General features: G+C 33.5%; 1 pseudogene; it reads left to right on the top strand.

The window, feature by feature from the left end:
- LOC145158143 (isocitrate dehydrogenase [NADP]-like) overlaps window positions 1–18,771 on the top strand; it is an 89,742-nt pseudogene extending 70,971 nt beyond the window's left edge.
- Window positions 18,772–21,603: the final 2,832 nt, after the last annotated feature.

Raw genomic sequence — 21,603 nt, 5'->3', positions numbered from 1 at the left:
GGACTATAATTCTCCCTTCATTAAAAGTATTATTGATAAATCCTAAGTAACTAAACTTTTATAAATTCCCAATCTTAGTTACTTAGGAAAATGTGAATTTGGTATTAACCCATGAAATTACACTTTGCACTTTGCTTAAGTCGGTTAGTGGAGTGTGTGTGGTTAATCGGCACACTAGCTTGACTTAACAAGATAGGCAAAGGGTAACTTAATGTTTATCATAGTATCGATGGAGCGCGTGTGGTTAACCGGCACATTGATTAAGGGGTAAATATTAAGGGTACCAAGTATATTTGCATGGTTATTCACACCTTGTTTTGTGATCCTCGGCATCCCAGTCACAAAACTTGAGAGGGCACAATCAAGATTGAAACATGTCATTGAAAAGTTCAATGAATCTCAAAAGATCTAGGAGTTTCAAATCCAATTAAAACCTAATATTTCTATTTCGTTTTTCATGGTGTAAATTGGCGAGTCGTCATTCGCCTACCTTCAAATATTCTATAGCTTGGATTATGGCATCCCTCTTCCAAGTTATAAAATATTGTGTTGGGTCCTAGCCTTAATATTTCATATTGGGTGTTATATTAAGGACTTTAAATCAACTATCTTGAATATCTCCCAAAAGATATCTAGTTCAGACATCTATGATCTTCCCAAATCTCTTGGAACTTCTCTTCCTCCACCTCCTCCAATTATTCTCCCTAACCCACAAGTTCAAGGTCACTCAAGCCCTATTGTCAAGAAAAGTCTATGTGTTCTCACATCTTGTAGATAAAGTCACATATTGACAAGCCGGGAGAGTTGGGTGTCAAAGTCTTAAGAAAGTTGGATGTTCAATCACTTTCTAAGTCACATGGTGAGTTCCTTTGGGACTACTATGAAACAGACTATGACATGACCCTTAATGATCATATCTATTTGCTTGGTGCTACGGAATCAGCAATGATTTGGAGGACTAGTAAAGAAAATTTGATTAGAAGATTAACTTCCCAAGCTTCCATGGACATTGACAATGGTAACATTGGAAACCCAGAAAAGCTTCCTCTTCCCAATGGAAAGGGATCGGCCATAGTCAACTCGGTTGACCAAATGGTAAAGAGAAAGTATAATTCTGTGATAGTCCCGTGTACCATTTCCATAGAGTCTATATGTTTATATTGCCAAAGGGAGGGGCATTGGTTACAAAACTGCCTATTTACCTAAAGGATCATAGGGTTGATCAAGTCAAGATGTTTGATTCTACTTCAGGTGAAGTCCACTATCTAACTCTGTTAAGTTTCTATTCTGAGATTCTCATTACATGATGTGACTGGGTCACATGTTGTTGTTTTAAGAATCAAAGAAAAGTGAAGAAACTTAAAGGAAGTATATGCTGATTCTGATCGCGAAGATAGATTTCGATCGCATGGTTCGGTGATCAGCATTTTTGAACTGTTGCTTAGGAGTTATGATATATTGCTTAGGAATAGATAACAACAAGTTTTTCATATGCATTTTCATTGTAAGGATAAGTTTTTTCCGCAAAGTTTTGAAATAAAATAAAAAGGTTTTAATTGTATATTTATTTTACATATCCTTACAAGTGGCATTTGTGAAAAATGGTTGTTTATATGATTCCATTGATAGCAATATTGAAAAAAATGGACTTGATTCTTTCGTTTGTGGTAGTGTCATAATTTACGAAATAAAGAAAGATTCTCATCACCCAAGGTTTCAGTTGGATAGAAACTTGGAAATCATGCAAGGTATATAGTATGATTAATGAGAATTTTCATCTTTGGAAAATTAAGATTAATTCCTTGTTCACATGTAAATGTGAGTCAAGTGAAGGACTAAGGGATCGAGTACACATTCTGGTGCACTGATCAAGTCCACCACAAAAGATCGATAAGACTATTCGTCATGATTTACTAAAGTTTAGTAAATATGGTTATACTTACTAGTTTAAGTATAATTCTAAAACATTGGAAAAGTTTTGATGTATGGCAGAACGAATGAGAAGAATCAAATCAGGCAGAAAGATAAAAGTTTCTCAAATCTGACAGGATGGGAGAGTACTTTAGTATCATGTTTTGTGTTCATCTTAATGATTAAGAAATCATATCACAATTAGTCCTCTAAGGATATCTTAGTGCATTCCTATGGCTAAGAAGAGGAATCATGAATTGGTGAAATGGTTAAATCAAGGAGAGGAGTCATACTCCGTTCCAAAACAAGTCTTAGAGTCATACTCCAAGATTGTAACTTGAGTGACACATCTTAAAGAAGGTTTATAACACTTGTCAAATGTAAGAGTAAAAGTTTCCTACTCTTGTACATTTGAAATTGGTAAGTTGTGATGTTTTGGATAAAACAAAGACCAACTAAGGCCAATTATGTGAAGTGTTTGTCTTGATAAAGAATCCGCACTATCTCTTGAATATTTGGCAAGATAGTCTTATATGTCAAGAGGACAGTGGGAGTCTTAAAGATCCTAAAAGAATTTCAAGATCTAATCAAGAATAAAAACCTGTAGTTTGACACTAGCACACGACGTGAGGTTTATAACCTATCGTGTTGACATATTCCTACTTCTGTGCCTATTCTAGTGAAAGTTGGCTTTGATTATGAGTTCTGAGAGTTCTCAGTTGGTTATATAATAATTTGGAAGCAATGACAGGCCCTTGTGCTGCCAGGTGGCAAGAAAGTAAGATTGAGTTCAGTCCATATAAGTTTGGATAAGAACACTCACACCATAAACAATCTTAGTGTCATAAGGTTTCTCTCCGATTCATGAAAATGATGGTGAGGAAACACTTTCACTAAGTAGATTTTAAGTAGATAACAATTGTGATATTTGCATTCTCAAAGTCGTTAGTGGAGCGTGTGTGGTTAACCGACACACTAACATGGACTTGTGAGGAATGGAAAAGGTCTAAACAACTGAGACTATGATTACGGCATCCCTTTTCATAGTTCTGAAATTGATTAGACACACATGTGTGCTATCTAAGGAAATGTGTATGATTTTGATAAAGTTTTATCAAAGCATCTCGTATCGGAAGTCTGAACTTTGGTAAGAAAGTCAATAAAGTATTGATTTCTAGAAGTCCAGCTGATTTCTGAGTACATGTCAAAGCTAGTGGGAGCATAAGTGTTATGCTAATAATCATCATGTTAGTGGGAGCATGATAATTATGATTAGTATTGCAAGATAGCAATGTTAATTATAGAAAACAAAAGTTTCAATTCCGGAAGTAGCAGGGGTTGAAAAGTTGTTTTGCTATAATTAAGGGAGAGGAAATTGTACTTCATTTCAATTCTAAAAGCTTAGATTGAGGTTTTAATCATCTTTAGTCAAGGGTATATATGAATTTTGTGTTTGAATGGCTCAACATCAGGAAATTCTGTATATAGGTCCATTATTTTGTGTTCTAAAATTCGATTATGATTATGGCATCCCTTTTCATAATCTGAATTATGAGAACTTGGCAAATAGAAATAGAAATATTATAGCAAAAGACTGGTCTAGTATCATGTCTTTATGTGAGACATCATGAATCGTCTCCCTTATGCTTCAGATATTGGATCGATTGCATGTGCTATAATATTCATCCTTTCTAAAATTTTCCAAATGCCTGGGGCATTAAGAAGGGAAAAGGTCTAGCATTGGATATGACTAAAATGATTAAGCAATTGTCGAGAACAATCTAAGGTTTACCAAAGATTGGTTGCTCAGGGACAGATGGAAGTATAGTGTTAATTTGGAAGAACCATATTGACATATTCTGAAAAGAGGCAACTCTTGTTCAGGAGTAATAGTCAAAAGGGGAATATGGAAATGTTCCCATATGTGGAAGTTATTCATTGAATCTTTGTAAGATTAGGAAATTTAATGCAAGAAGGCTGTTCAAAGCAGTATACTTTGAATTTGAGACTTCGTTTCCATGGAATGACCTCCATTGGAATACTCTGTAATGTATGTTAGTCTTTGTGACTTTATGCATAATCATTACAAGAGGATCAATGCATATAAGTTTAGAATCTAACAGATTTAGGTAAATGGTAAGATTTGGAATTCTTGCATTTGCGGTAAGGACTCGGGATTGTGAAATGAGAATCATTGGAATTATGTTCAATCGATCTATCTCACAAAGTAAAGATCATAGAAAAACTTAGTGTGCATACTTGGTGTATGGCATAACTAATGTTTAGACCAACATAGTTTGCATACTTGGAGTATGGAATGACTAGTGTTTAGAAAACATAGTGTACATGCTTGGAGCATGGGATAACTATTGTTTTAATTCAAGTATAAAGTTGATAGTTTGAAACAGTATACAATGAATAATGTGTAATCAATATGGTGATAAATAAAAGATGTTTTATTTATATTCATAAGTTCTGAGACCATATTGGATTCGATTATTCTTGTGTTTCACTTTGCATGTTTTGACTTCCAAAATAACTAGGTCGTTCCTCCTGAATGACTAAGTTATTCAAACCATCCACAGTCGGTCATATGTTGGAAGTAGATATGAATCAAGACTGTCATGGGTTGGCTTGTAGAGGTCTAAGATGTTGGACAAAGCAGTGCTACAACATTAATGAGTACTCATAAGTTCTGAGTATTGGATTCAACCCACGCTCATTGGAATCACTTCATGGATTTTATCACGAGTGATCATGTGATGATAATATCTTATATTCTTCAAACCTAGACATATGAGTTGTTACTATGAGTTGGTTGTACATTGATTGCGCAAAAACGCATTGGTAACTCGATGTTATAAAACGTGACTTTGTGTATGATTCAACAAGTAGTAGAACAAGCCATATGAGTCGAAGTTTATCCATTCCTTTTACCTTCGAGATAAAAGCGATATATGTGGGCCCCTCGATGATTTAGTGATGACACATGTGAGTGCTTGGCCAAGCCAGGACTAATGTGATTTGTTCAGTTAGTCAGTCGTCGTGAATCAAAAATCAGGAAACAACAAATGGACTGAGAGAATGATTGATAATCCATGTCCCAGTCCATATAATATCTAGAATGGACGAATATATGATCCCTTATCTAATGGACAAGTCATTGACGAGATCAGAGTTCAGTTACAACGTCAGAGTTCGACAGCGGCTTAAAGAGCTACGATTGCCAGTCGGTTCTTGAAGTCATACTCAATAATAGTTTTAGACTTATCCAAGTGGGAGACTGTTGGATTAGTGTCTAAGTCCATAACTATATTTGGTAAGTGCTTGACCCGATTGGGATGGTCCATTTGGGTTGCATGGCATCATGCATTTGGATAGACTAAAATGAGAGAAATAACACTTAAGGTTTACTAATATATTATAAGTTCTAATATATTAATAAGATTATTTAATTAGTATTGATCAAGAATTAATTTGGAATTAATAAAGTGATCAAAAGGAGACTAATTAAATATATGGGTTGATTGTGTAAATCATCCATACTTGTATAGTAGGCTAATGCTCCATAGATTATCAAGTTGGGCTAAAATCCATAGGATGCTCCATGGATGCTCCATGGTGTTTTTGTACCCATGGATCATGGAAATGAAAGGCCATTACAATTAGGGTTTACATGGTGTAACCCTAATTGTGACAAACTATATAAGCATCTTATTCTTGTCAAAATTGGCGACCATGAGAAAACTATGTGTGTATGGTGAGGGCTAGCCGATTTCATGAAGTGGTTCATTCCTCTCTAAGTTATTCCAAGTGTATTTGATGTTGTGTGAACCATTTGAGGTGTCACACTTGGGGCACCGGCTCTTAAGCATCAAGGAATCAAGCTACATAAAAAGGTATGTCTTCAAACTTGTTTTTATTACCCAAGTATCAAAGATTGTATGCTAGATAGGGTAATACCTTGGAATATTCATATTTGCATGTATAATAGAGAAAACATAGATCATAGCTATTTAGGGTTGCATGTACACTTAGGAGTGTTAGAATGCTCAAAACCCAACAATTGATTACGTCATTCCTTCCGCCACCGAAAGGACATATATTTCTGAATAATGTTTGCTTATGTCATGGCTGACGTTAATCCTCCATGAATGGTATTTCTTCTGTATTCTCTTCACAATGACTAAAATTGTGTCATGGAACATGCATCACGTGTTTACATAGTTGTTTTTAAGTTCCATCTGGTAATTTGTCTAGGTGATGAGAGAACTTTTCGAATGGCTGTTCGAATGTTTCAATGGCTCTGAGTGCATCGACTGTAATTTCATTATCTAGAAGGGAATAAATAATGAATGTTTTACTTGCGTAATTGATTCTGACTCTAGATTTTTGGTCCTTTCCATTGCCGAATCGTGATGATTCTAGGTAAACCCCGGCTAATGCAAAAATTAGATGGTCTTGTGTAGGTACTTCATGAGGTAGGTCATCTCTTGTTGGTTTTGAGCCGTTGCTTATTCCCATATTCGCGAAAGTAATGCTTGGAACAAGTAATTGAGAATCTTCATCAAAAATTGGGTAACTTGAATGCATCTTGATAAATAATCCTCTTTCTTGTTTTGCAAATCGTGTTTTGTAGCTTCTGATTACTGTTTGAACAGCTGATGGAAATTTGCTATTGCAATGTAAGTTTGTTCCATCAAGATAGATAGTGTCTATGAATCCATGACTGAAATAGTCCCATAAGGTCATGGGGTCAGTGAGGTCTGCTAAGAATACTGCTTTAGGGCCTGGTCGCCTGGCTACTGGGTAAAAGCCCATCAAAGAATGGACTTTAGTGTATGAAATGAGGCTGTCCCATAGTTTAGAAAATTTTTGAGCAGATGGTTTTTTCATCGCTTCTTTTTCTTTAGTTGATGGAATGGCTTCAAGGGCAATTTTGGCATTTAATTGGTTAAGAGATCTAGGGACGGATACACGTTTTTGTGGTGTAAAGCTGGATATGTATTTTTGTGGTGTAAGAAGAACTGTTTTTGAACATTCGACATTATCTTTCATGACCGCTTTGTATGCTTCGTTGTATGCGGCTTCTGCATCATTTTTTGTTTTGTAACTTTTGTGACCGACATTTTTTCCAGGAATGTATGAATTGGCAATTCCCCAATCGTCATAAATTCCTTTGTTTTCTCCGTTGAAAATTACATACCATTTCTATATATTATTATGATCGGGTTGAAGTGGTGGATATTCTTCTAGATTTGGTGTCATAGGTTGTTTTTCTGTTTTGAGTAGTGTTTATGGCTAACTATCATCGGATGATATTTCTTGAATGTCTTCTTTTGGTTGCTTTGTTGTTGAGCTGCAAGCTGCTTCTTCTTTAGGTGCTAAATATGATAGCATTTGTAATGTTTGTTGCAGTTGCTCTTCTTCACGTTTGACTAACTCAAGTTGTCTGATTAACGATGCTTTTTGCTCCTGCTTCTGTTTGAGCTGGTGTTGTATTTTCTTCATGATTTCTTCTATTTTAATGTGTCTACTGTCTGAATACTTGCGCCTCTTGGGTACCTGAATGTTTGCTCATATTTGTTGCTTTTAATATTTCAAATGATGATATGAATACTTTCCCTCAAGTTCTAATCCCAATAATACTTTTTCCATAGGATCATGTATCTGCATCTGAATCTGAATCAGTTGTATATGCATAAATATCTATGTCTAAATTTATATCTGAATCTTCTATAGGTTCATATCCAAGATCATATGCAATTTTTAATAGATTTGTTTCTTTTTCTTTTTTAGTCTTTTTTTGGAATTCATAAGCTTTGTGTCCGTCCTCTTGACATATCCAACATTTACAATCTTTTTTATTCGATGGACAATAATTTGTTTTAGATTGATATTTTTGTTTATATTGTTTTCTATTTCGAAAATATTTTCTTTCTCCTTGTTTATAATATTCTTTATATTTAGGTTTATAAGATAGTTTTTTCCAAATTTTCTTTTTATATTGTTGTCTTTTATTATCTTCACAACCATATTGATTAACTTTATTAGAAAGGATGTCACAACATAAATCAATTTTTGCGTCTTGTGTTGTTTTTTGTTCTAAGCATTTCTTTTGCATCAATGCTTTTAATATACTTATTCGTGCTCCTAGAGTGTCTGCAATTTTATTTTGTTGTAAAGCTTCTTGAAAATCCTTTATTACACTTTGGCTTACTAATGATGGTAATTTGTGATAAAACATGTCTAATGCTATCTTTTTTCTAGTGGAGTCTAAATTATAATAATGTTCAGAATATTCGCATATAAACGGATCTAGATAACACATATTACAAATTCGTAGATTAGTTAAATGTCATAATGATTCTAATTGAAAAGCTTCCTGTGATACTTTATCTTTAATTTTTTTTCCTATGAATTCCTGAATAAGACGACTTAATACATTTTAAAATGTTTCCATAGCATCAGTAGTAGCTATCATGATTGTTTCAGTTTCATCTAGAGATGAGATAAAACAATATGCATTGCCTTGTGTTTTATGAATGATATAATTAACAAAATGTGTTGGGTGTAAATTTCTTAATTCTTCAGTTAACTGAATTTGTACTCCCATTTTATTAATCCATTCTTGAATTTTTGCTTCAGAATTTTGATCACAATCAATAAAAAGAATATTTGAATTTGTTGGAAATGTAAATAATTTAGGTATGTATTGTGGATGTATTTTTTTCCCATTTGTTTTGTTTATTTTTAACCATTCCTTATCTATATAAAAAAATTTATTCTAATGAAGGTGGTCCATAAATATATTGACTTTGATCATCATCTTCAACATATGATTGTTTTCGTTTTAATCCAAAATTATTTTGTAAATTTCTATATGGATTTGAATAAGGGTTTTCATCATCGGATGAAAAATCATATATTACTTCTGCGTCATTATTATCTGAATTATTTTCTATTTCTGTATTATTTTCTTGAATTTCGGATGGAATTTCTAATGCTGCAAATAATTTAGTTAATGTTTCTACTTTTTCTTGTAAAGTTTCCATATTAATAAGTTGTGTGTATTTTGTATTAAAAATGAAATATTTAGTTTCTTTTTACTAATGAAGTAGTTATTATTAGTGATTTTTCTATTTCTTGAAACATATTTAACAAATTAATCTTGTTATCTTATCTTCACGATCTTTTATTTGTTCTTGTTTCCAATTTATACTATTATCTATTATATGTATTGCGTTAATATTAGATATGCAATTTACTATCGACATGTCCGAATCTATTTTTAGATTTAAAAGAAATTTTTTAGATTGTTTTAGTGTTTTACGAAAAAATTTAATTCTTGTTTATTAGTATCTAGACTTGAAAAACTCATGATTATAACTTTATAAGAACAATAATTTAGTTGTGTTTTGGGTCAAAGTTACGATTAAAATTTATAGTTTTAAAAATGATAGTGATAGTAGAGTTTATTATGACTATTAAATTTTATGATGATTATGACAAATAATATGCAAGAATGTAATAAGATTTATAATGATGCATGATGAATATTTTTCTTATGAACGAACGGATGAATACTTATATTTATAATTAAAATGATAGAAACGAAACTTAGCTCTGATACCAAATTTTTCCTTATGATTTGCTCTGATACCAAATTTAACAAATTAGTGTGTCGCTCTGATACCAATTTTAACATGATGAAATTAGGATAGGATTGTACCTGAATGATGCGTCGGGATGATGTTCTTAATGGATAATTACATGGATGGTTTGGATCGACGGCTCTGCTATTGAGAAATAGATAAACTATTTCAACAGAGGGCTCTACTATTCAGAAATAGACGAACTATTTCAACAGAGGAAGAACGTTGAGATGAACTCAAGTCTTAAAACTCTCAAACTTATCTTGTTTATTCCATATTGGCAAAGACCCTATTTATAGACTCAAGAGAGTCGATTACATAATTAAATTGCAATTGTATGATTGCAATACGACAAACATATTTACAATATATCCCCCTAGACTATGGAGGGTTACACACTTTATCTCACATATTACAAACTTTACATCATAATCTAGATGTCACACTATACCTAGTGACATATGACGTATAACCTGGCGATAACGACAAATAACAACTAATACAAATAAAATACAAATTATAAAATACATCCTTCCACAATGAAAAGACGTGTGTCTTCAATAGTAATTGCTTTATACGTCATTGCTTACGAGGAGGCACAATTTCGGCTATAGTAACTCTAGGGTTTCTCAAGTGGCCGAAACTTGTAGCCCTAGGGGTTCCTTAAATAGCTGAGTTGCTAGGGTTTCATTCAAAACCCTAATTGGATAACTTAGGCCCTAAGCGGCTTCAAGAACCTTTTGCAATAAGGCCCCTTGGTTGAAATTAGAGTGGGCTTCCACTCTAGATTTCTTCCTCCTTATTTCCATAAGGATTCACAGCCCAAAATCAATTATCTTATAATTGACAGTTCCAGTCCCCCTTATTTAATTAATCACTTTCAACCACATAATTAATTCTCAAATAATTCTTGACCACTATTAATTAAACTATATGATTTCTCTTTTAATATATTATTCATATAATATATTAATAAACCATAATAACCTCTCTCTCTCTCTCTCTCTCCATAAATCATCCTGCCCAGTTGCTTTGGTGAAGGCAACCCAAAATGACCATGCACAACCGGGTCAAGTACATACCAAATATAGTTACGGGCTTAGACACTAATCCAACAAAAGTAATTTAAATAAGTAAAATCATGATATAGAAAAAATATCTAGTACACAGATAACAAGCATATATAACATTTAATAGATACTTCAAATCTATATGTAAGCTAAAAGTAACTATGTACTCACTTGATAAGGTGGGTGAATGGTGATTTGGGTAGAGCTTCACCTAACATCTTGACCTTTCCCCTTGACGTGACCTAGGTATGATTATTACTAAGTTTTAGTCTGATATTCCTTATGACTAATGATAGTTTATATTCCTCAAAAATCTCAATGTCTACATCAAGATCTGTCTAGTAAGGAACAACCATGTAGGATCATATCGGAGGTAGGGTTCGTTTGGTCTATAGAGTATACTATTTTGAAATCCCACTATAAACACCTCGTTAAATCCAGCTTAGACATCACTCCCATAAGTAGATCAATCAATATAATGACTTTGCAATCACTGATAAATCTTAATTATAGTTTCATAATAACGACCATGACTGTAACTATATGTTACACTTAAGAAAGAGTGAGTGTAGCTCGACTTACAGAGTATTCTGATGAAAACCAGGAATTATGTTGGCAAAATGCTAACTTGAGAGCATCTGATCACCAGCTATCTGACACCGCAGGGCCTACTAAAAGTAACCGAGAACTATGGAGTAAAGGGAGCAAGGGCTATAAATGATCTCAAGAGGATTCAGAGGAAAGATGTGGGAAAATAAGCTGAGAAATGCATAATTTATAGGCTAGAACCTGAAGCGCGCCTCGCACCTGGTTCCTGCATGCCATACAATTGGTCGGTGTGGGTGACATGGCTCCAATAGGTGTTTGACACGTGTCGTCCATTGGGTGCGTTGTCAGAGGCGCGTTGCGCACCTTGTCAGCGAGCGCGCCTGTGCGCGAAGTTTTTTTTTATAAAACGTAAAAAATCCTTATCTTCTTCATACGATCTACGTTTTCGGAGTATTTTATATCCACATGTAGTTATCGATGAGATCTGCAACTTTTATTAAGACTCTATCGGCTAATTTTAAATTTTTTAAAGTTATATTTTTAACAGGCTTAGACTGTTAAAGTCCGGTAAAAATTCATAACTCTCTCATCCGATGTCCGTTCTCGACTGTATTTATATCGACAGACTCCTATTAACGAGATTTTCAACTCTCATTTAGATTGTTTTTCCTAACACTCGACTAATTTCAACTTCGGTTCCGAAGCTGTATACTGCTACGTTGAAACTTTGACAAATAAAACTTCCTCTCACGAAGTCAGATTTGGACGTTCTCTATTTTCCCGTTCTCGGTTTTATGTCTATTACGGCTTTTGTTTAGATCAATTAGGATAATAAGTAATCTATCAAAAATTTAGTTTTTAAGATACACAGAGTCTAGTAAGTTTAATCATAGAATTTCGAAGAAGCATAACTTCTTCATACGAAGTCGGATTTCAGTGTTCTTTATATATATGGAATCCTTGTCACATACACTATAACTTTGGTTAAGATTATTTATCCTAAAATCTGTTATCAAAAAGTCATATTTATCCCTCATTATATCTTAATCGTTTAGTCTGAATCTGTGGGTGATACAATTATCTCCCCTTAGGATGATTACGTCCTGAAATCATCAGTAAGGCAGGGCTAGATGACGATCCCACGAGTAACTTTTCCATCCTAAGTAATATTTATCCAAGATGAGGTCTTCACCCTCACTACCGTAATAGACCGAATGGTTATAACCTTATGGCCTTCTATTGCATGATGCATTAGCTAGAATCAAGTCTCTTTGAGTCAGAATCTAGCATGGAGGATACCTTCCTTCATGTTCTAATGTGGTACAACCCCATTAATGTTGGTAACGTTTTTAGCTACTGTCTGCTTAGTCTTAACGACAATTACGATACTTTTGTCGATCGCTTCGATTGTCCTTCTCTTTAATCTTTTGACTCAATTCGGATGCTACATCGAACTTGGTTCCCTCAACCGAGTAACTTACTTTGTAGTTTTTATCTTAGTCGGACTCGATTTGCTTGACCACTAAGTTCAGATTAACATTTACCTTCTTAGTCATTACCGAAACGTTGGTAATGACAGACATGAACAAAATTAACAAATTCAAATACTAGTTCCTTAGTAACCTTGTGACTAACTCTGGTTCAAGTACACATCCTACTTCTGGTAGTACGGGCCCATACTACCTTCCACACATATTCATACTTATCCCAAGAATTGTCTCGCACTTCACCAATCGCTTCACAAAAAGTTCACTTAGCACATAAGAATGTGTCCATTCAATTATACATAACAAATTTCCTAAACTTCACTAGGATTTCTTTTATGCGTATCTTCAACCCCAATTCCACTTCCCAACCTTTAGTATAAATTCTTTCTTGTGTAGTGTCCTGTCTATAAGGCATACTATACCATAATTTATTCTTAACCAACCATTATGTTGAAATCATAATTACTTATTGTCACACACCGAACAATGTAACATAACTAGAAATTTTTATAACTTCTGAAATGATTTCAACATTTATTCATTCATCTTGCCTTATATATTAGGATACAGATCCTATTATTATCTAAATAGGATGATGACTTTGAGTCTTGAACCTTGGAGAAGTGGATTCCTTCTCTTTGTCTTCCTCAGGCATCATCTGCTTGTACATCCAAGATCATCTGGAATGGCCTCTCCTTTGGCGCATTTGATTTAGCAGCTCCTTTCTTCTTCGGGGAGTCATCTTTGAAATGTCTGACTTCTTTACATTTGAAGCACAACGTTTGGTTGGCTATACATATGCTAGCATAGTGACCAGTCTTTCCATATCTGTATCAGGTCACTCCTTCTGGGCATTGTCCAACATGCTTCACCTTGTACTTTTCACACCACCTTGTTTTACTTTTATCCCGGACTTCCTATTACTGGTGTCATATTTTGAGAATTTTCACTTCTTGTTGGAATTTGGGAGTCCTTCGCCCTTTCTCTTTTCGCCAACTTCAGTATTGTCGGTGCTTCTTCTCTTGATCATGTATTCTACTGACCTTGCGGCCTAGATGGACGCCTCAAAAGTATGTGCCTTCTTAACTGATACAAACTACTCCCATGTTAGTCTCTTGGAGTACCTATAATTCTTGAATAATTCATCAGGGACCATACGCAAGGTAAATTCCATTTTGAAAGTGAAGGCGTTGGTATATTCATCAACGGTCATGCTTCCCTTCTTCAATGTTAGGAGTTGATTCTCTAAGTCTAACATGTTCTCAGCTGATTAGAATCTACGGTTGAAGTAGGTCAAGAATTCTTCCCACGTCAGTTGCAACGGCTAGTTAGGGCTAAACGTTTTTCCCAACATATTCCACCAAAGGATTGATGCACCCTTAAATTGTCTCACAACATAGGTGGTTTGAATCTTTCCAGTGCAACCGCATGTAACGAAGGCTAGTTCCGTTTCCGAAATCCAGTCCATTACTCCCACTGGACCCTCCTTCCTGTTAAATGATGACGGCTGGCAATCCATGAAATCTTTATACTTGCAGTAGCCTTTAGGCTCATTATTTCTTCGGATCTATGGTTCTCCTGGTCCTTTATAACTCTTAGACTCATTGTTTCCTTCCTGTACCATTGTTGCGTGAGAAGGAACCGACCCATGGTTAATTCGCTCAACGACCATCGGTTCCTTGGTCACAAGTACTCCACCCCTAACGTTAGCTAGCCCATGGTTTAGGAGTTCCATAATCTCATGCCTTTGTTAATCTAGCATGTTCTGCATCATCAATTGGGAGCTGAGCAGCTCCTGCTCCGACGTTTTGAGATGTTGGACCTCCTTCATTATTCACGACTCTACCACTCCTTGTGATCGTCATGACGTTCTATGTTTGTAGGTTCGAGTATTTTAATATAGTAATACTTTACTTATTATACATATATATATATATATATATATATATATATATATATATATATATATATATATATATATATTCTAGCAATTAAGGCATCTTCCTATAGCATGCTATCATATAGATCATTTAGCACATAATATCAATTAAGGCACATTCCCTAAGTATTTTAGTGCTTGTGTCAATTTAGATATACCACCTAAAGTAAAATAGACACACACCTCACAATCATTGCTTAGTATTCTAAGTTTAAGTCTATAAATTTCCTAAAATTCCTAGTTCGCTTAAACTAATGTTGTGTTACCAACTGTGACATCCCCAATTTTCATGGTCTGAAAATACCTTTTATTTATACTTATTTTAAATCAGAGTAATATTTATAAATGAGGAATTTGTACCATAAAAAGTATTTCCGAAGAAAATGTTTTCTTTGATTATTAAAAAGTTATGATGTCATAACTCATACAAAACATAAGCATAAAGGTAATAATTACAAGCCTTACATTAACTAAACTCGTCGAATCCCTCAGTGGATTGTACTTTCATACCGCTACCTTTGATACAAAGAAACTGACTGGATCAGGCTTGGGAGCTTGATGAACACATAGGATTTTGAACCAACAATATCGTAATTATGTGGTTTTCATAATAAATAATTCTCGATTACCCATTCCCGTTATTCTTATTCACTAATCCCTAATTCTAATATCAAGATACCTACCGTAAACAAGGTAACCTTGAGGGAGATAAAGTACCCAAACGAACAACTTTCCTTTTCCCTGAAAAGTATGATCGTTAACACTTACAGGTGGCGAACCTGCTTGTGTTCCACCAGATTACCTAGAATAGTCAGTGGTCGTCACATATACTCTGTTAGATGATTGGTCCTGGCAATACAATGTGTGGCCTTTCACCATTGTTTTATTTTTCCAGAAACCCTTTACTACCCAACCCATTATTTTTTTTCACAAAACCCTTCACTACCCAATACGCGAATATGATAAAGTAATTTAAATACGTAAAATCATGGTATAGCAAAAATATCAAGTACACATATAGAAAACATATATATCATTCAATAGATACTTCATATCTATGTGTAAGATGAAAGTAACTATGCACTCACTTGATAAGGTGGGTGACTGGTGATTTGGTCAGAGTTCTGCCTAACACCTTGACTTTTCCCCTTGATGTGACCTAGGTATGATTATTACTAAGTCTTTTTCTGATATTCCTTATGACTGTTGATAGTCTAGATTCCTCAATAATCCTAATGTCCACATGAAGATCTATCAGGTAAGGAACAACCAAGTAGCTTCATAACAGAGGTAGGTTCTGTTTGGTATATAGGGTATAAAGTTTGGAAATCCCACTTTAAACACCTCACTAAATCCAGCCTAGACATCACTCTCGTAAGTAGATCAATCAGTATAATAAATTTGGAATCACTGATAAATCTTAATTATAGGTTCATAAAAACGACTATGACTATAACTATTAGTTACACTTAAAGCAGAGTAAGTGTAGCTCGACTTACAGAGTATTATGATGAAAATCAGGAATTATGGAGGTAGAAATCTGACCGGAGAGCTTGACTATCTGACACCGCAAGGCCTTGCTAAAGTAACTGGGAACTAGGCAGTTAAGGGAGCATGGTCTAGAAATGATCTCTAGAGGATTCAGAGGAATGATGTGGGAAAATGAGCTGAGAAACGCAAAATTTATAGGTTGGAAACTGAAGCGCGCCACACACCAGGTTCCTACGCGTCACACACTTGCACAGGGCGGATGACGTGGCTACAACAGGCGTTTGACATATGACGTCCATTGGGTGGGTCTTCAGAGGCGCTTCGTGCACCTTGTCGGGACGTGTACCTGCGCATGATTTTTCTTTTGTAAAACTTCAAAAGTTCTTATCTTCTTCATATGAGCTCCGTTTTCGACGTATTTTATAGCCACGCGAAGCTATCGTCGAGATCTATAACTTTCATTTAGACTTCATCGGCTAATTTTGAATTTATTTTTAAAGATATATGTTTAACAGACTTAGACTATTAAAGTCCATAAAAATTCATAACAATCGACCGATTTCAAAAGTTATATTTCTAACAATCGACCGATTTTAATTTCGGTTTTTGAGCTATGTGCTGTTACGTTGATATTTTAAAAATCATAACTTCCTCTCACGAAGCCATCTTTGGACGTTTTCTATGTTCCCGTTCTTGGTTTTACGTCTACTACGACTTTCGTTTAGATCACTTAGGTTAATAAGTAACTTCTTCATACAAAGTCCGATTTTAGCGTTCTTTATATATATGAAATCCTTGTCACATACACTATAAATTTGGTTAAGATTAATTATCATCAAGAATCTTCTATCAAAAAGTCATATTTATCCCTCATTATATCTTAATTGTTTAGTCTGAATAAATGGGTGTAACAAATTTATATTTTATTTTGTTGACGCTTTTAAATAGTCCATTGTTGCTTTTGTTGAGGCCTCGGTGAACACAATTTATCTAAAAAATGGCCATTTTATCTTAGCACCAAAACATTATCCTCAAAAAATATGGTGGAAGGTATATGAAACATTCATTTATATTTGTTATATATCTACATTTAGTTACCTATTTATATCTATTATATATTCATTTTGTTTTCATAAAGATTCAAGGACATATTTCAAGAAGTCTACGAAAGAAACTGGAAGTAAAAGTTTGGGGTTGTTGGGATATGGTGAGAGTAGTCAACGATTTATTTACAATATCTTAATTTTTATAAAATTTTCATTATTGATCGAGTGTCTTCTTGTAAATCGTGACTCATTTCTTGTAAATCGTGACTCATTTTTAGGTATGAACACTGTCTTACTGATGATATGGATTCTTATGCTCTCAAGAGTGATGAAGCATATATGGGCAGGAAAAAATTATAATGGTGATGTTCAAAGTGATCTCTAAGCACATGGTAGTATCATAGTTTATCTGTCAACAACAATACCCAAATTCCTTACTGATATACCTCGTACCCTAATCCAGAGTTAGAGAGACTGGTTCCATAGATGACCTAGAAACATAGTGGTACATATAAATGTAAGCATATACTGACAACAAAGCATTGGGATACATACAATAAATCATAAAGCATGATTCAGACAAAATTGCTTTAAGCAAATATCCGTCCAACAAAGCATAAAGTTGATATCCGGACAATAAAGCATAATACAGAAGTAACAAAACATCATAAAAGAGAAAAATGAAAAGTATAATAAAATAAAGCAAATATACAAACAATAAATCAGAAAGCAGAAATAATATTAAGCAGGAGTCATATGTGTCACATTTAATATATGGTTTTTCTTTCATGACTTCAATTGATTTCACACATTTATAGGTTTTAGATCTCTTGGAATGATGACGCCAGTTTTGTACGCTTCATTATTTATATTTTCTTGATCCATTTCCAAATTTAATATTGATATTTTCATAAATAATTGTTTTTGTTTTTTTTTCAATTTTTCTAGGTCTGTCCTGATGGAAAGCAGCCCATGGCACAGTGACACGCTGCTACAGGGTGCACCAAAAAGGAGGGGAAACGAACACAAACATCATAGCCTCCATCTTTGCATGGCCCCGAGAGCTCACCCACAAGTTTAAATTTATTTTATTTTATTTTTCACAAAAATAATTTTATTTTGATAAAAAGATTTTTATATTTCTAAGGCTAAATTGGATAACAATTCTAAGCTTTTTGAGTTCATTGAGAAACTTGAAGCTGCATTTATTGGCACTGTTGAATCTGGGAAAATGACAAAGGATCTTGCATTCATTCTTTATGGATAAAAGTATGTGTCTTTTCGTTTTCATATGAATTGTGCTTACAAAAAATAAGGAATTTGAGAGAGGCCAAAAAGTAATTTCACTAATTTGTATTTATGAATGGTTTTGAGACTAAGTAGGGAGCATTATTTGAACACAGAAGAATTTATTGATGCTATAACAAATGAGCTGAAAGCAAGACTTGTGAGGAAATCATCATTGTATGGTATGCTTTCAGTTTTATTTATTGAATATTAACTTGTTTTAACATATTATTATTATTATTATTATTATTATTATTATTATTATAAAAATAAAACAATATTATTACTTTAGATATGAATGTAAGTGGATGGATGGTTGAGGGTAATGGAAAATGAGGAAGATCTATATGGGTTAATTTTAAGAGTTATGTTTTATTAAGGACTTCATTTGATAAATTTCCTTCTTGAGGGATGTTTTTTGCTTATAACTTAATGTTATAGTTTGAAGTTGCGATGATTAATTATTTATGTTTGGATGCAATGTTTAAAATTATGATTATATAAACATTTTGGAAAGTAAATAATGTGTCCCTAACTCCCTATAATCACTTTTATATCCCTCTCTTGTATTTGATTTTAGAAAAAATATGTATCCACTTTATGTTAAATATTCTACAAAGAACATTATTGTTAAATTTATATATATATATATATATATATATATATATATATATATATATATATATATATATATATATATATATATATATATATATATATCTTCTCTAATAAAACACTCTCTAAGTTGCCACATGGCTCCTTTATAAGCTTACTCTATACCACGTGTCATCTTCTAATGAAACTATTTTGATGTTTCCCGCTCAAACTATTAATCTGGTGTCTCTAAATCCGATTTATCTTAATAATTTTGAATTTTAAATTTGGATAATAGTTGGAAACTGATAAGAGTTTCCAATTTGAAGCCGAGAAATCAGCTACTCGTCATCGAGAATCATGACCGCCGGCATACTGTCTCCAACATCTTTAAAAAACTCATAAAACCCTAGAAGCGGGTTCTTGCTTCATCGTCAAAACTTGGTTCTCAATTTTCACACATTCATTTATCTTGAAGGAAATCCCATTTGATTTTCATTCATATACGCACATATCTTCTCGATTTTATATGTTCTTCATACATCACAGAAAACTTACGACCATCACAGTCCGTCACTCACCTTTCGACATGATAGAAATCCTAACTCTACAGTCCGTCTCCCTCTTCATCTTAGTTTCTGTCAAGTACTACACAAGTACACAACCAAAGAACATTGTAGACATCACTGATGTTGCTCTCTTTGAAAACGCTAGCTCTCCAACCGCTGCCATCAGGCTTCGCCATGAAAAAAACCATATAAGCCACGATGCAGGTATATTTCTTCTTCTTCTTTGACTGAAATACTTGATTTACCTTTTGCATTAGAACCATCTTTTGTTGCTTTTTGGTTTATTGAAGACAAAAAATTGAATTTATTAGTCATTGGGTTTGGTTATTGTAGGCAGAGTTTTAACAATCACTCCACCAGCAAAGGTAAACTACATTTGCAGTTTTTAAATATGTTTCATTTCTTCTTTATGTTGTTATGTATATTTCTGTATATACATATGTGTATATATTGTTTTGAGCACTAATTTGAATTTTTAATATGTTTCTATTGTGTAGAGTCTATATTGGTTGATAATCCCCTTCAGGTACAATCATCTTGCTCTGATCAATTCGAGAATTCAATTCGTCTCTCTAAAGGTGAGATGGATTCATCCGAAGATCCATCTGTGTAGGTTTTGTTGTTTTTTTTAATGTTTAGACACAACCACACACACACAATCACTCACTAATAATGTCTAATGCTTATAAAGCTCTTTCATATATTTACTTTATTTTTGTGACCCTTATACATGGTCCGTTGTATCCATACATAATCAATAGGTAATATTTATTTTGGGTAGATCTTGGTGTTGAAATATTGACACGTTTTAGCGTCCTTATGGTATGCCCTCTAAAGTAGTCTTTTATTAATCTTTTTGTTCTTAAGTTAACTAAATCTGGCTTCACATATCTTCTTCTTATATGCAAGGTCCACATAAGGATAAACACATAATCGTTTGTGATATGGAGATACTCATGAGAGCAAAAAAGTAAATCATTACTACTGGCTCATTACCCTTAATCCCCAAGGGGGTTGAAACCGATGGAAAGTGTTTTCTTCATACATTGTACATTTCAACGTTTTTTAGCAACAATAACATAGAACAAAGTAAAAAAAGAAGATATAGTTAGTAATTTTGTTTGATTTTATTATATATTTACATGTTCTTGCATTATTCAGTTCTTTTTTTTTTTTTACTATTCTTTTTCTTTACCATTAATGGAATTATATTATGTTTATCTTTACAAAATTGGATGCTTATTTTTGTGTATATGTCGTTGTTTCTGTGTAGGTGATTATTAATTATAGCATCTTAGTTTCAAAGAACAATGTTGCTACCATGACATTGTACATTGGAAAAATGGCAAAATGGCAAAATACTTTGTACACTTGGTTCAAAATGAACATATTTTGGTAACAATGTGGTTGTTTCTGCATCCAGTCAAAATTGTGCAAAATGTGCATTTTTTTTAACAACATACTTTCATTTATCCAAATGTTACATTTTCCTTTAAGCCTTATGTGGAAGGCCTCATCATAGCTATGTGTTCAATAGAAATTTTTTGGGTATTATTATTCATCTTCATTATCACCATTTAACATTTTTTTCCTTTTATTTTCTAAATTATTAACTTCCAATTTTCATGAAAAATTAGGAAACATTGCAAATCTTCTATTGATAATGATTCGTGTAATCGACATGGATGATGGCAACCCGTTCGGTGATCATGGCATTTGTGAGGCTATGGGTCTCTCTTATGCATCATTTTGCATGGTAGTAAGCATTCACCATTAACTCAAATGTTTAAAATGCCCTTGGAACTAAACTATATAATAATGGTAATAACTCATCATGTATATTTCATATATGATCATTTGTCTTTAACCTGCCATAAATCAAACATATAATTGAACGAAAATAAATCATCTTCAATTTATAGCAATGTACTTTGGTGCAAATGCCACAAATGACAATTTACTTTGGTGAAAATGTTAAAATAATGTTCATTTTCTTTATTTTTTT

Source organism: Lactuca virosa, chromosome 2 (genome assembly GCF_052849685.1).
Source record: "Lactuca virosa cultivar CGN04683 chromosome 2, Lactuca_virosa_CGN04683_v6, whole genome shotgun sequence".
NCBI lineage: Eukaryota > Viridiplantae > Streptophyta > Magnoliopsida > Asterales > Asteraceae > Lactuca > Lactuca virosa.
This window is presented reverse-complemented; position numbering and strand designations above follow the sequence as displayed.